This window comes from Pelophylax lessonae (genome assembly GCF_965119305.1).
Source record: "Pelophylax lessonae genome assembly, chromosome: 8".
In the NCBI taxonomy this organism is placed as follows: Eukaryota; Metazoa; Chordata; class Amphibia; order Anura; family Ranidae; genus Pelophylax; species Pelophylax lessonae.
The window spans coordinates 39,159,458-39,172,829 of NC_138775.1; the positions used below are offsets into that span (position 1 = coordinate 39,159,458).

General features: G+C 46.6%; 1 protein-coding gene across 1 annotated transcript in view; it reads left to right on the plus strand.

Moving 5' to 3' along the window:
* The window catches only part of SHQ1 (SHQ1, H/ACA ribonucleoprotein assembly factor), a 197,045-nt gene that overhangs the window by 41,145 nt on the left and 142,528 nt on the right, over window positions 1–13,372 (plus strand). The window lies entirely within an intron of this gene.

Below are 13,372 nucleotides of genomic sequence, written 5' to 3' on the forward strand. Positions count from 1 at the left end.
CAGCAAGGGACGCGAGTAGAGCAAAACCAACTGCACAGGGTAGGTAAGTTTAACATAAAAAAACAAAGAGCTGGGGGGGGGGGGCACACCCTGAATATGCATGTTCAGGGTGTGCCCCCCCCCCCCCCCCAGCTCTTTGTTTGTTATGTATTCGGTCTGACCAGACTTCAGGGGTTGAGCACCCCACCCTCCCACACCTGTACTCTGTGTCCACTAGCAAGTAGATATAGGAGGAGTTCCTTATAGTGCAGTTGCACATCTCTCCCAGTAAGGAGTAAGTATCTCCAATGGTTTAGAGAGGCTGGATTCATCCTTCATTTTATGGATAGTGTAGGACCCACTGACAATGGGTTACTTTGACGTAGTGGTGGGCTTGAGCACGATATGGCTATATGGTGTGACCAAATCCCCATTTTTATTTTATTGCCTTTATATTTGATAGTCATTTCTTTTGCATTTGTGCGCTATTCTCTGTAAATAGGTAAGTATAACATGTTTGTTATTTTAATAGAAAAAAATGCTGAGACTTTAGAATTACTTTACAGCAATATTAAACCCAAAAGCAAACATTGATTACAACCTGCCCCGTATGCCAGTGTGCTAGGTGTAATCCTGGACTCTGAACTCCTTTTCAGCCCAACATCAAATCGCTTTCCAAAGCTTGCCACCTCAACCTCCGCAACATCCTAACCAAAGCTTCTAATCCAGTGGTCCTCAACCCTGGTCCTCAGGGCCCACCAACAGGCCAGGTTTGCAAGATGACTGAAATACATCCCAGGTGATATCATTTGCTGCTCAGTGATTGCAGTATTCTAGTCTGCATCTCCCCAAGGTAATACTTAAAATCTGGCCTGTTAGTGGGCCCTGAGGACCGGAGTTGAGGACCACTGTTCTAATCCACACCCTCATTATCTCTCGCCACGACTCCCTCATTGGCTTACCTCTCCTTAGGCTATCCCCCCTTCAGTCCATCATGAATGCTGCTGCCAGACTCCTCTACCTTACTAACCACTAAGCATCTGCCACCCCTCTCTGCCAATCCCTCCACCACTGGCTGCCACTCACCTAATGAATTAAATTCAAAATACTTACAATAACTTACAAAGCAATCCACAACTCTTCCCCCAAGCTACATCACTAACCTAGTCTCAAAATACCAACCAAATTGTTCTCTTCGTTCCTCCCAAGACCTCCTGCTCTCTAGCTCCCTTGTCACCTTCTCCCATGCTCACTTCCAGGACTTCTCCCGAGCCTCTCCTATCCTTTGGAATTCCCTACCTCAATCTGTCCAACTATCTCCTACTCTATCCACTTTTATATACAAGACTCACCTAAGCTCTACCGCCATATAAATTATATGAAGACAGTGCTGGTGCTCAGTCCAACCAGTCCACTGTAGATAAATCCAACAAAAAGCCAGCAATTCGGGGCTTCTTCTTAAAAGATCCTTTATTGATGCACAACAGCAAATACAATGTCTATAGATGCTAACGTGTTTCGGCCTCAGCCTTCCGCATAGCTATGTGGAAGGCTGAGGCCAAAACGCGTTAGCATCTTTGGACATTGTATTTGCTGTTGTGCATCAATAAAGGATCTTTTAAGAAGAAGCACAGAGTTTCCGGCTTTTTGTTGGATTTATTTATCCACTTTTAAGCGATTTCTGAAAACACATCTCTTCAGGGAAGCCTATCCTGCCTCCACCTAACAACTGTAAATCTATATTCTCCATCAGCCCATCCCCCACAGTTATTACCTTTTTTATATCACTTGACCCTCTATCCTAGATTGTAAGCTCTAATGAGCAGGCCTCTCTGATTCCTCCTGTATTGAATTGTATTGTAATTATACTGTCTGCCTTCATGTTTTAAAGCGCTGTGCAAACTGTTTGGTCCATATAGATTTGGACACAGGCACCATTTATTTTTTCAGGTATTTACCAAAACATATTTAAGCTATAGTTATATAATGGTCATGGTCTTAAAGTGCACACTCTCCGGTTTAATTTGTATGTACATCTAAATCGGAGGAAGGGTTTAGGAATTACAGCTCTTAAGAATAGCCATCTCCTATTTTTCAAGGGATCAAAATTAAATGGACAATTGAATCAAAAGCTGTTTCATGGCCAGGTGTGGGCTACTCCTTCGTTTTTTTTCTTCATCAGTTAGGCAGGTAAAAGGTCTGGAGTTGATTCTAAGTGTAGTGTAGTGTACATTTGGAATCTATTGCTGTGAACCTACATCATGTGTTCAAAGGAGCTGTCCGTGCAAGTGAAACAGGCGATTGTAAGGCTTAAAAAATGAAACAAATCCATCAGAGAGATAGCAGCAACATTCGGAGTCGCCAAATCAAGCTTGGAAAGAAGAATGCACTGGTGAGCTCAGCAACATAAAAAGGCCTGGACATCCATGGAAGACAACAGTGGTGGGATGACTGCAGGATCCTCTCTATGGTAAAGAAAAACCCATTCACAACATCTGGATAAGGGAAGAACACTCTCCAGGAGGTGGGAGGTATCATTGTCAAAGTCTACAATCAAGAGAAGACTTCTTCACGAAAGCAAATACAGAGGGTTCACCACAAGGTGCAAACCATTCATTAGCCTGAAGAATAGAAAAGACAGTTTAGACTTTGCCAAAAACATCTAAAAATGCCAGACCAGTACTGGAAAAGCATTCTTTGGATGCATGAAACTTAGATTAATCTGTACCAGAATGACCCGAAGAATAAAGTGTGGAGAAGGCTTGGAACAGCTCATGATCCAAAGCACGCAAAGTCATCTGAAAAACATGGAGGCAATGTGATGGCATGGGCATGCATGGCTTCCAGTGGCACTGGGTCATTGGTGTTTATTGATGATGTGACGGAAGCAGCCGGATGAATTCTGAAGTGTTTAGAGATTTACTGTCAGCCCAGATTCAGCCATATGCAGCAAGTTGATTGGATGGCGCTTCACAGTACAGATGGGCAATGATCCAAAATACACTGCAAAAGCAACCCTGTAGCTTTTGAAGCTTTTCTTTCTTTCTTTCTTTCTTTCTTCTTTTTTTCTTCTTTCTTTCTTTCCTTCCTTCCTTCCTTCCTTCCTTCTTCCTTCCTTCCTTCCTTCCTTCCTTCCTTCCTTCCTTCCTTCCTTCCTTCCTTCCTTCCTTCCTTCCTTCCTTCCTTCCTTCCTTCCTTCCTTCCTTCCTTCCTTCCTTCCTTCCTCCCCCTCTCTCTCTTCTCCCTGTGTCCCTCTCTCTCTCTCTCTCTCTCCCATTCTCTAATGACTCCTTTTCTCTATCCATTTTCTCTTGTTTATGTATATTTTTTCACTTTCCTCAACAAAGGCAATGCTGTTAGGGAAGATTAACATGTACTGGCGACATTCTACATCTGTTATCTGCCATGTGCTGATTGCTGCTACCCACTATACGGTGATATCCAACACCAGTATGGTGTGCAATAATATATTTCTCACCCCCGTCCTTCTCTCTCTTTCTCCTCTCTATTCATATTTCTTACACATACCCCTCCTGCTTTCCTTGTTCCTTTAACTCCTATGTCTTTTCTTTTACTTTCTATGTATGTGTCTCTCGTTTTCTCCCCCTCCCTGTCCTGTTTTCTTCCACCTTCCCTTCCTCACTCCATCTCTCTCTCTCTCCCCCTTCTCTATTTCTTTCTCACTCTCTCACACACTTTCTTTTTTTCTCTTTTCCTCTTTCCTCCCCTCTCCTCTTTTTCTCATCTCCCATCTCTCTCTCTCTCCCATCTCTCTCTCTCTCCCATCTCTCTCTCTCTCCATCTCTCTTCTCTCTCTCTCTCTCCCCCATATCTCTCTCCCCATCTCTCTCTCTCTCTCCCCCCATCTCTCTCTCCCATCTGTCTCTACCCCCCTCTCCCCCCCTCTCTTCCCCTCTCTCTCTCTCTCTCTCTCCTCTCTCTTCCCCTCTCTCTCCTCTCTCTTCCCCCCTCTCTCTCTCTCTCTCTCTCTCTCTCTCTCCTCTCTCTTCCCCCTCTCTCTCTCTCTCTCCTCTCTCTTCCCCTCTCTCTCTCTCTCTCCTCTCTCTTCCCCCCCTCTCTCTCTCTCTCCTCTCTCTTCCCCTCTCTCTCCTCTCTCTTCCCCTCTCTCTCCTCTCTTCCCCTCTCTCTCTCCCCTATCTCTCTCTCTCTCTCCCCTCTCTCTCCTCTTCTCCCCTCTCTCTCTCCCCTCTCTCTCCTCTCTCTTCCCCCCTCTCTCCTCTCCTTCCTCTCTCTCTATCTCCCCTCTGCCCCCTCTCTCTCCCATCTGCCCCCCCTCTCTCTCCCCCCTCTCTCTTCCCCCTCCTCTCTCTCCCCCCCTCTCTCTTCCCCTCCTCTCTCTCTCCCCCCTCTCTCTTCCCCTCCTCTCTCTTCCCCTCCTCTCTCCCCCTCTCTCTCCCCTCTCCCCCTCTCTCTCTCTCTCTCCCCCTCTCTCTCTCTCTCCCCCTCCTCTCTCTCCACATCCTCTCTCTCTCCACCTCTCTCCCTCTCTCTCTCTCTCTCCACCCCCCCTCTCTCCACCCCCCTCTCTCCACCTTCTCTCTCTCTCTCTCTCTCTCTCTCTCTCTCTCTCTCCCCCTCTCTCTCCCCCCCTCCCTCTCTCTCTCTCTCTCTCTCTCTCTCTCTCTCTCTCTCTCTCTCCCTCTCTCCCTCTCCCCCCCTCTCCCCCTCTCTCCCTCTCCCCCTCTCTCCCCATCTCTCTCCCTCTCCCCCCCCCCCTCTCTCCCTCTCCCCCTCTCTCTCTCTCTCTCTCTCTCTCTCTCTCTCTGCCCCCTGTCTCTCTCTCTCCTTGTGCTCTTTCTCCCACTTTCTGTCTCTCTCCCCCCCCCACTCCTTTCTTTCTCTCCCCCTTTTTCTATCTCACACTTTTTTTTTTTTTTATTACCCTCCCTGTCTCTTTTGCTATAATTTCTGTCTCTGTTTCTCGGTGTCTCTCCTCTTAAATACTGTTATTCTCTCTCTGTCTCTCTCTCTCTCTCTCCCTCCCTCTTTTGTATCACCAATTTCTGCCCCCCCTCTCTTTTTTTTCCTTTTTCTCTTTCTCCCTCTCTCTCCCCTTCTCTCTCTCCCCCCTCTCTTCTCCCCCCACCCGCCTCTCTCTCTCTCTCTCTCTCTCTCTCTCTCTCTCTCCCCCCCATCCTCTTTCTCTCTGATCTTTTTTTTTCCGCCCTTCTTCCTTCCTTCCTTCCCCCTATGTATTCCTCTCTCTTCTCTGTTTTTGTTAGACCTTCCCTTTATTACTCTCTCTTCTCCTAACAGATTTGTCAATTTTTTCCTGGCTCTGTGACTCCACCGTGTTTATTGCTCTTTATCTTTTGCTCTATTCTACTCGGTCACTTAAGTCCATCCTTTTCATCCATTTTTGTGTTATTTTTGTTTCCTCATCCAGTGTCTTTTCTTCCTTTTTGGATCTCTCATTGTCCCTCCTTCGTTCTCCGTGTCACTATGGCTACAGTGCTCTGCATCGTGCCGTGTTACATTGTACATATCCAGTACCTTGCAGAGCGCTCTGTTCATATATCACTAGCTGAGCTGCAGCCTGGCTCCGCCAACCTGCACCGCTGTCTGACTCACTTTAATCTGCTTGATGGACACCAGAGGAATTCTCCTCGGCTGCTGGTGACATCATTCACTCATCCTGACTGCCTCGTCTCCTCCATCTGTTCATCTTTCCTTTTTCATTGTTTTCTCTCTCTCTTTTTTTTTTTTTTTTCTTTTTTTTTAATTATAATCAAATCCCACAAACATACCAGACATTTTTTTTTGTTTCCTGAATGCTTAAAGAACCACACCATCCAAAATTTGTATTTGCTGGCAAGCTGGTTTAGCTGCTTTTGGGGACGCCTGGGCAAGTTGTGCCCAAATGCCAGGGTCATCACAAAGCCAAATGGTGCCCTGGAGTAAAATCTCTGTAATGTAGAACTAATAAAATCATTGGCAACAGCAAAAGACAGACACATTTATTTGGGAAAAGGGACAGAGACCCAAACTAAAAGGCAGAAGATATCACCACTGGTGTCTCCAAGAGGTATAAAGAGACTATCATTCTGCTCCTTGAAGGGAAAGGGACAGAATCTCTTCTAAGAAGAAACCTCCACCCACTGGCCTTTTCCTTTCCAGCACTACCTTGGTGCTCCAGAGTCGGAAGCCAACACCTGTTTATGTTTAAGCTCCATGTTGGATGCTGTGGTGACTTCCACATGATACTGATTCCAGATGCCAATGCCTATTTGCTATACTGTGTATGTATGTATATGTTTATATATATATATATATATATATATATATATATATATATATATATATATATATATATATATATATATATATATATATATATATATATATATATATATGTATATGTGTGTGTATATATATATATATATATATATATATATATATATATATATATATATATATATATATATATATATGGGTGCTATGTTTTCCCCTTAGGACAGGACTACCAAAAACCTCCCCTTATCTCCATAACTCTGTGTGTGGAAGCTTTTGCTACCTGCTGATTGGAGAGCTTAAGTTCTGACTCAGCAAGGGAGCATGTCGGACCTCTGCAGAGCAAAGGTCCATCTATACAGTATGCTTCACAGAGCAAAGTTTTACACATAAAGCACATGTGGGCCTTAAAGTGATTATAAACCTTTCCATATGCACAGTGAAGTGACTGGCCTCAGGTGATGCACAGGGATGAAACCAATCCTCCTACATATGTTGTACCTCTTTATTTGCAGTGTTCTCTTCTCTACAGCTGTACAAAGTCCACAATTTATAAAGCCTGTCTGAGCTGTCAGAAAACCAGGGGTGGAGCGCTGGAATTACACACTGCAAAGCTCAGTGAGGAGAGCTCTGAGAGCTGATTAGAGGAAAGGGACACACCCCCTTCACACAGCACACAGGCTGTCACTTGCATTGTACTGGAGCTCCCTATCAACTTTTTTCTCTTGGTGCTAGGAAAATGTGGCAGAAGTGACTCATGGGTAAAGTAGAGGAAGGAAGCAGCAGATACAAATGACACCTAGTGCTCTGGAATGAGAGAAGTACACACTATAGAGGTGGAGGGGTGGAGCGCTGGAATTACAGACTGCAAAGCTCAGTGAGGAGAGCTCTGAGAGCTGATTAGAGGAAAGCGACACACCCCCTTCACACAGCACACAGGAACAAAGCCAAGGTTGTCAATCACTGGCAGTGTAGTGGAGCTCCCTATCACCTTTTTTCTCTTGGTGCCAGGAAAATGTGGCAGAAGTGACTCATGGGTAAAGTAGAGGAAGGAAGCAGCAGATACAAATGACACCTAGTGCTCTGGAATGAGAGAAGTACACACTATAGAGGTGGAGGGGTGGAGCGCTGGAATTACACACTGCAAATCTCAGTGAGGAGAGCTCTGAGAGCTGATTAGAGGAAAGGGACACACCCCCTTCACACAGCTTACAGGAACAAAGCCGAGGCTGTCAATCACTGGCAGTGTACTGGAGCTTCCTATCACCTTTTTTCTCTTGGTGCCAGGAAAATGTGGCAGAAGTGACTCATGGGTAAAGGTAGAGGAAGGAAGCAGCAGATACAAATGACACCTAGTGCTCTGGAATGAGAGAAGTACACGCTATAGAGGGATATGCAATGTTCATATTTCATGTCTGAGGTTTACAACCACTTTATTAATAGGAAAGCTATTAGTTAGAAAATTGGCCTTTAGATAAACTTACTGGATGGACCGCAACTGGTTAAATTGCCAGAAAACATCTGTGCATAAAGAGCGGAAAACAAAAACTTTCCTTTTAATTTGGTGTTTTAAAACGGTGTTCTGGTTTTTCTTTACATCAGAGTTCATTCAAGGCTGCTTCTGATTTTTTTTTTTTTTAAGCATTTTGCTGACTGTACACGGTTGAAAGGATGTTGTTGTTTCTTGCAGAGCCGACCTCTTTGAAGACAATGCTATTAAACAGTTGCTGAAGTACAAAACCTGGTGGGACGAGATACAGAAAAAACCTACAAACGTTTCTTCAGAAAGTGAAGACAAAAGAGGTAAGATAGTCCGGAAATGTCGGTGCAGCAGTGCAAACAAAGAAAAGGTAAACTAACTCTAAATATCCTCTGGGCCCTGCTGCACATAGCAGCCTTGATGTCCAGTGCTGTCGGTGTAGCACCGTACAGCGCAATACACAGACCCGGAGTGAGTATTCATCATAATGCTTGCAATGGCAAGGGCTCATTGGTTAGCACAGGCATATGATAATGCTGAACAATGAAAAGCACATCTGAGGCTTATTTCGGTCAGGTGTCCCATACGGAAGTAGCAGCACTCATTACTCAGCTTGGTCACACTTACCACTTAGAGCTTACCATTGCAAACATAATACTCACTCTGGGGCTGTGAATTGCAGAATATGGCCTGCTACATTGGCAGCACATGGCCTCGTGACCACTATTTGCAAAGAGGTCTGGAGCGGTGGACAGCATATTTGGAGTTAGTTCAACTTTACATTTTTTGTGAAAAAGCTGAACTTACCCTTTATGGAAGACCTGAGCTGTGAAAGAGGTGGCCCAAAAAAGGGAAAGGACTAGTCCCTAGTATTATCTGTGGTCTTTCTGCAGCTGATCTTTTTCCCGTTAAGGATTTAATATTCCTGGTTCCACTTTGTCTTGGTGTGTCACAATCGGGGTAGCAGCAAGACTTGCTTCCTAATGTCAGAACTGGTCTTCTGATGGCTGGTGGTAAAATATTCAATAAGCGGCAGGAGAGGTGGAGAAAGCACAGATCCACATAATGAAGGAAGCCGAAGCAGGTCGCTTCTTGCACTGCAGATCGTCAGGTACAGTTTTCTCTCCAGCAAGAACAGTGAGTGGCACAAGCAGTGACCTCACCAAATCTTTCCCCAAACATCATGAAACCATTAGTCCAAGGCAGCAGTGCTGAAGATGATATCTTACTGCAGATATACAGCTATGGGGCTCAAGACACAGGACGATCGGGGCACAGGAAATGCACTGCTATTTTACAGAAGGAATTCCACAAAAAATGTTGAATTTTCAGGATATTGCTTAGGCACACTTACCATTTCTGGATGCTCCCTCTAACACTGTAAATCCTCATTTTGAGTTGAGGTCCACTTATAGCGTATATTCACATGGTTGCCTTGTACGCTGCCCGAGTAGGATTGTCCTCCCTACCCTGCTAAAATACAGGCCTGAAGAAAAGAAAGGCAAAAAGGTAAAAGCGAATAGTAGAAGCATCTGGCGTAAGTGCCGGAAGTGGGAATGAATACCTGGACTCCGAGGTCCAAAACATGGTGAGACTAACAAACTAATAAAAAAAAATAAAAAGAGGGAGGGGTGGGATTGTCGTGCCTGGGTGTAGGGGAGGAAAAAAAAAAGAAAAGGGTGGGGGGGTTGAGGGGTGGAATAGGGAGGGACAGGGTGGCGGAGGGTGGCTTGAGATGAGAAAAAGTGAGAGACAAGTAGGAAAAAGGGAAAGCAAGGAGATGTTGTACTAGGCCTGGAAAACGAAAGAGAAACAGTCAAGACAAGAATGCAAAAAGAGGGAGTGTAGGCTTAGACAAGAAAAAAGCGGGGGCCTGTGGGTTGGGTGGTATATTAGAATGGTCTGGAATACCCAAGCTGGTCAGAGGCAGAGTGGGGAGAGCAGAAGAGACCGTGGGTTCCACATTTGGGGAACTTAGCATGAGAGTCATGAAGTACACTGGTCATCTTCTCATGCAGCATGAGGGTAGTCAGAATGCTCTTCACCTCTGCAAAAACAACTGGGGCTTCCGCCAAGCTCTAGCAATAGCGCATTTTGGGGCAATGAAGAGGTAGCTGGCCTGGCAGTGGAGAAGTGCATGCCGGGCAACTTTGTGGAAGGGTACATGAAAAAGGGTTGAAAGGAGGCCATAGACCCTAGACCTGAATCCCACCAATCGTGGGCAAGACCACCAAATTTGAATCTTGTCCCTACGTTGGCAACATCCCCTGAAGCATCTATCGTTGTACTATGGATTTGAATGAGCTTTGCGGGCCGGAGCTCAAAACCAGCGGAGGAGAACCTTATAGGCGGCCTCCACAGTGATCGTAATGAAACAACATTTGGCGATGGATGACCAGGCCTTGCTCCAGACCTCTAAATCTATAGAGACTGCCAAGTCTCGCTCCCATTTGGAGACGTGCTGGTGGGAGCGGGGCGAGCCCCCAGGATTACCTCTTTCAAGTGGCCCGGGTCACAGTACAGTATGGACAGTCCCACTAGTAAAACTTTTGAGGGTTGAACTTGCTTGGGCATGGTACGTACATCCTAAATGCAACTAATGTACCTGGATCTGTGCTCATATCAGTCATCTGCTAATCCTCTGTACAGTGTGAGCTATGGAAGTGGGATTCTCTAAGCTGAGGGTCTCCAAACTTTTCAGTATGAGAGCCACAGCATATATTTTACAAATATTCGCAGGCCGAAAAAAAAAAAAAGTCAGTTTTAGAAATGAATGAATACATTTAAAATGAAAGAACAAACACACTCCAAGAAATAACTTAACATCAGAAGCCTCCCCATCACATCAGAACACCCCCCACCAATTGTCACAACCCCCTCAGTTCACATTGGAATGCCAGCTTCACATGAGAACCCCCCCCCCCCCCCCCATCACTTAGAGGCCTCCCTGCATATCAGAGACCCCCCTTATGTCAGGGTTCCAATCAGAGTCCCCCTTTACATCATGGTCCCCATCAGAAGCAGAGGCTTACTGATCTGGATATGGAGTCTTAAGATATGCCACTGACCCTTAGGCAAGTCATAGATGATGCGATTTTCTTTCCTGAGACCATTGTGCAGGTAAGAAAATCTGTTGTTTCCTCCATTACTACAGTCATTGTTGATTGGGGGGAGTCCCTATTGTAGCGCTATTGGGCCCTGCCAGCAAGGAGCCTTCCCTGCTGACAGAAGACAATGAATACTGCTGACGGTTATAGCCACCGACAGTAATCACATACAGAACATCCAATAGGCTGGTTGTGCTGTAGTCAATTAACTACAGTACAACTAGCCTGCCCATACATGGATTGAATCTCGACTGGTCCCCACTGAACTGGCCAAGATTCAATCCATCTATGGTCGGCTGGCTTTACCACATGCTGGATAAAACCTCGCAGCAGGCTGGATGTGGCCCATGGACTGTAGTTTGCCGACTCCAGCTCTAAGCCAATCCTATGCTTTCACAAGTTTCGATAAGGGACATGCTGACAGAAGGAAAGAGCAGAGTGTTTAATTAGTTTGTTGCGCTTCCTTTACTGTTCAGTCACAGACTGAAGTGGGGTGCACACTAGTAGAAAATCTGCTGAAAATTCCCGTCCGAGGTAAAATCGTACAATTTTCGGCTAGTGTGTACACAACTTTCAGCAGCTGATGCCGACATTTTCAACGAAAAAAAAAACGGAGGGACAAATACCAAAATTTTTTATCGTCCGTCCCCAGCACGACCAATTTTCGTTTAATGTGTATGCAGTACGTCCGCTAAAAATCGGATACGAAAGACCACGCATGATCTGAACTTGCTGACGACCCGGAAGTCTAGGAACAAACTTCCCAAAAAAAAAAATTGGACCAGAACTTTTGTGAACATTATGCACTGTCAACTAAAAACGGTTATGACGGGGGCGTGGCCTGGCGCAGCATGTGAGAGGACGTGTGTGAGAGGAGCTCCGCCGGACCGATCTCCTTTACCGCTAATCCTGCAGCCCTCCGGGCACGTTAATCCTCCCTTCACCTCCCGCACACCCGCGGCACTGACCTCCGCATGTCTCCGCCGAAGAAAGGCTCGGAAGCTGCGGCAAAACTGGCTGCATTCCGGAGGCTGGAGAAGGAGGCCCGGATCCAAGATGGCGCCGGCCCGTCGCTCGTGGTGGAGGAGCCGGAGAGCCCTGCTACATCCAAGGTATTGGAAGCGATTGCCACCTGCCAGACCATGCTGACGACTAAAATCGAGGAGGTGAAGGTAGATATATCACTGATGCGTCAGGATATGCAGAAGCTAAGGGACAGAGTTGGTGAGGCTGAACACAGAATCAGCGAGGTGGAGGACTCCCTCCCCCCATTGCAAAGCTCCTCAGACAGGCTGCAGCAACAAGTACACCTTATCCTTCAAAAACAAGATGACATGGAGAATAGGCTGCGCCGCTGTAACTTGCGGTTCATTGGCCTCCCGGAGGGCTCTGAAGGTGCAGACCCCTCATCTTATTTGGAACAATTGCTCACTCAAACATATGGCAGAGAATCCTTTTCACCCACTTTTGTTGTGGAACGTGCACATCGCCTCTCAGGGCGTCCCCCCCCCCTCAGGGTGCACCCCCCCGCACATTCATCGCTAAATTCCTGAACTATCGGGACAGAGATGCCATATTGCACCTGGCCAGAGTTAAGGGAAACATTCCATTTGGAAATCACAAAATAGCGATTTTCCCCGACTTCTCTGCTGAGGTCCAGAGGCGCCGCAAGAGCTTTTTGGAGGTCAAACGCAGGCTGCGTATCAAGAATATCAAATACTCTGTTGTACCCGGCCCGTCTTAGAGTGGAGGGTGAGGACCGAGCCCACTTCTTTGAGGATCCGGAAGCCGCCATCTCCTGGCTAGAAGGACTGGAAGCTAGAGCCTGACCACCTTGCCCTGGCGACTTCATGACACTTTCTCCCTGATTGCCTGTGCCTTGTGCTGCTGCTGAGGTGGGGGGGGCTTTGTAGATCCTGCGGAACTCAAGACTTTGTACCCCCCTTTCCCCCCCCCCCTCATTTCCCTGACCCACTGCTCCTGTGTTTGACCGGCGGAGCGCCCTAGCTCCACAGATGGAACTGATTTTTCTGTTCTCTTCCTATGGATTTCCACCTGCCCATAGGTTTTGCTACCCAGCGATACACCTGTTGGTTTTCGCCCCCTACACCCGCTCAGGCGTGTGTTTGTGCCCAACTCCCCTGTTGCCCCTTGCGACTTCTGCTGGACCTGGGCCCCCGGGCCCCCTTGCTTGTCCTAGTTGTATTTTGCTGTATTTTTACTGACTATCCTGGGGGTCCCTGGCCTCCTGATCTTACTTTTTGCCAGTCGCATGTGGGCCTGTTCTGGTTGAGGCACTTGTTTGGGAACATGCCCGCACAAGTTGGGGTTGGGGCAGAGCAGGGAGGGGGGTTTGGGGTATTACCATTGTTTACAGTTTATAATTGGTACAATCTCTATACTGTTTCTGTTCTATGCACATTGACCTCAAGTAATAACTGCCTGCTCTTCTACTGCCGTTTATTAATGTTAGTGTATGACCGTGGAATTGTTAGTTCTGTGGCCTTCTTGCCTGAGATCCTGGGAGCCTCCGCTCCACGCTCCGTATTACCCC